Source organism: Macrotis lagotis, chromosome X (assembly GCF_037893015.1).
Source record: "Macrotis lagotis isolate mMagLag1 chromosome X, bilby.v1.9.chrom.fasta, whole genome shotgun sequence".
In the NCBI taxonomy this organism is placed as follows: domain Eukaryota; kingdom Metazoa; phylum Chordata; class Mammalia; order Peramelemorphia; family Peramelidae; genus Macrotis; species Macrotis lagotis.
In genome coordinates, this window is record NC_133666.1 from 477,296,974 (window position 1) to 477,300,403 (window position 3,430).

General features: G+C 40.0%; 1 pseudogene; it reads right to left on the reverse strand.

Annotated features, from left to right (window-relative positions):
• Window positions 1-523: 523 nt before the first annotated feature.
• Window positions 524-3,185, reverse strand: LOC141499278 (mpv17-like protein 2 pseudogene; annotated as a pseudogene).
• Window positions 3,186-3,430: the final 245 nt, after the last annotated feature.

Genomic DNA, 3,430 nt, shown 5'->3' on the forward strand with positions numbered 1-3,430 from the left:
AATATTTTATAACCTGTGGGACTTTCCCCATCTTTCATGATTTCTTCTAGATATAGACCCAGAATTGGAATTTCTTGGTCAAAGGCTATGAACAGTTTCAATGCTCTTTGGGCATGTTCTTTGCTCTTTGCTCTCCAGAATGGTTGGATCCATTCACAACTCCACCAGCAATGCATCAATGTCTCAATCCTCCCACAAAATCCAACAATGATCATTTCCCCTTTTTGTTATTTTAGTCAATCTGATTGGTGTGAGGGAATACCACATAGTGGTTTTAATTTACATTTCTCTAATCAATAATGATTTGGAGCATTTTATATGATTATATATAGCTTTAATTTCTTCATTGCAAAACTGTCTATCCATATTCTTTGATCATTTATCAATTCAATTGGGGGATGATTCATGACCTTATAAATTTGATACAATTCTCTATATATTTTCAGAAATGAGAGCTTTATCAGAACTCCTAGCTGTGAAAATTGTTTCCCAGCTTTCTGCTTTCCTTTTAATTTTGGCAACATTGATTTATTAGAGCAACAATTTTCTAATTTAATATAGTAAAAATCATTCATTTTGCAATTTTTATTCCAGAAGCTGATGTCTTTGAATTTGTCAAACAGTAGATTGCTATAGTCTTTTACTGCATTTTCTTTTGTGCCTATCCTAATTCATTTATACATTACTCTGTTTTTTTTTTTTCAGGATTAGAATCTTTTATTAGCCCAGAACATATGGTAGCCCAGAACAAGTCTCCTCTCCAAATGCTTGGGCTTCCCTACATCTGCTCCTGTCCACCTACTTCCCCCTTCGGGGAGCCCCCTGGCCCCAGCCCTAGGCCAGAGCTAACTTAGGGCCTTAGGATTTCTACTTTCTGATTTGAATCAGGGAAACCCCAGGCCAATGCTTGTTCCCTGCTCTGGTCCTTCATCCCAAGGACTAGTCCTGGAGTCAGTCTGGCCTGACATAGGTTGGCCTAACCATGCTGCTTTGAGTTCCCTCCTTGTCAGCCAGCCCCTCCACTGCTTTGATCCATAAAGTGCTTTGAAATCCCCAGTGACTTGTTTCCAGAAAAGTGGGGTCCCATTTGGAAGAGTGGGTCTGAGTAGCCCCTACTCATATTCTTCTCTATCGCCTGGATGCAGTAAATCAGTTAAGTTAAATGACTATCTCTGATTAGGTTTCTAGGGCCCACAAGTGTTTAGCAAGCTCATGGCCAGTCTTGTTCCAAGCTCAAGCCCAGATGCCCAGTTCCCTGCCAGGTGCTTGGCTCCTCCTGGTAGCTCAGTCCGTGGGGGAGGCAAGGCCCCTGTGGCCAGGGAGGCAGTCCTGGTGCTTGAGGTAGTCCTACCTCAAGGTAGGTATTCCAGCCCAAGGTCATGCTGTTTACATACATCACTCGGTAATTGGGTGGGCACATAAAGGAAGTTCACCAGCTGAGCTGCCGGCCACAAACATCAATCAGCCTGGTAAAACTCCCAGAATTTTTCCTGCAGCTCCTGGCAGGCAATGTCCAGGCTCTGGCCCTCTAAGCAGCTCATCCCCAGGAAGTACCAGACGCCCAGGAGCGGGGAGGCCACCAGCTGGTCCACGAGGACCTTCTTCAGGATGGTCCAGATGCCTTTAAAGCCCATGGCAGGGAAGAGTTTGTCCAGCCACTGGTAACAGTAGTGCAGGAAGGGGCCCATGCTGCATCCCACGGCAAACATGCGAGCCGTGCGGTGCAAGTCCAGGGGCAGGGGCGGCTCGGGGTGCGCTTCCCGCGCTGTCGCTCCCAGGCCTGGCGCACGCCGTCCCTCACCGCCATCAGGCCGCCGCAGCCCAGCGTGTTGGTGAGTCCAGCAGCAGGCGGCCCCGAGCAGCGGCCGACAGGAGGCCAGCAGCCCCGCGCCCGGGGCGGAGGCATCGCGGGCCCCCGAGACCCGCTCACATTACTCTATTTCTTAACCAGTACAAGGCAATTTTTATGCCTGATACTTTATAGTATAGTTTTAGATCTGGTGGAGCTAGTTCCTTTACACTTTCCCCCATCAGTTCCCTTTCTATTCTTGACCTTATTTGCTCCAGATGAATTTTGTTACTATTTTTTCTAGCTCAGTAAAACAGTTATTTGGTAGTTTGATTGGTATATAACTGAAGAAGCAATTTATTTGGGTAGAATTGTCATTTTTATTATATTGGCTCAACCTATCCATGAGCGATTAACATTTTTCCAGTTATTTAGATCTGAGTCTCTTTGGGTGACAAATGATTCTTAATTGTGTTCATAAAATTTTGGGGTTTTTCTTGGGAAGTAGATTCCTAAGTATTTAATATAGTCCATAGCTACTTTCAATGGAATTTCTCTTTCTTTTTCTCTTCAATTTTATTATTCATATAAAGAAATGATGATTTATGTGGGTTTATTTTATATCTTGCTACTGTGTTGAATTTGTTAATTGTTTCAAAGAGTTATTCAGATGATTTTCTTGAGTTTACTTTGTATACCATCATACCATCTGCAAAGAGTTAAAGCTTTGCTTCCTCATCAACAGTTCTGATTTTTTCAATTTCTTTTTCTTCTCATTGCTAAAGCTTGCATTTCTAAAATATATTGAATAGTAATGATGATAATTGTCATCCTTGTTTCATCCCTGATTTTACTGGAATTCTTTGAGTTTATTCCAATTGCATATAATATTTGTTAATGTTTTAAGATAGATATTATTTATTATTTTAAGGAAAACTTCATTTATTACTAAAGATTCTAGTGTTTTTAATGGGGATGGATGGAGTATTTTATCAAAGATTTTTTTTCAGCTTCTTTTGAGATAATCATATGATTTCTGTTGGTTTTGTTATTGATATGTTTAATTTTGTTGAATGTTTTCCCAATGTTGAACCATTTCTGTCTACCTGGTATAAGTACTACCTGAACATGGTGTATTTTTCAGGTAATAACTTGCTGTAGTCTCATTATTCAAATGTTATTTAATTTTTTAAAATCATTATTCATTAGGGAAATTGATCTATAATTTTTTTGTCTGTTTTGGTTCTTCCTAGTCTAGGAATCAGCACTGTGTTGGTGTCATAAAAGGAATTTAAATAAACTGCTATTTTTAAAATAGTTTATGGAGAATAATAATTAATTGCTCCTTAAATGTTTGGTACAATGCACTTTTAAATCCATCTGGACCTGGCGACATTTCGTTAGGGAGTTTAATGATGGTTTCTTCAATTTCTTTTTCCGAAATGGGGTTATTTAGGTATTTTTTTTCTCTTCTGTTAATCTGGTCAGTTTGTCTTTTTTGTAAATTGTCAGTCATTCATTTCACCCAGGTTATCCATTTTATTGGCAGTGTTTGGCAAGGTAGCTCTGACTTCTCTCTTTAATTTCCTCCTCATTGGGGGTTAATTCATCTTTTTTTGTTTTTGGTTATTTTCTTTCTTT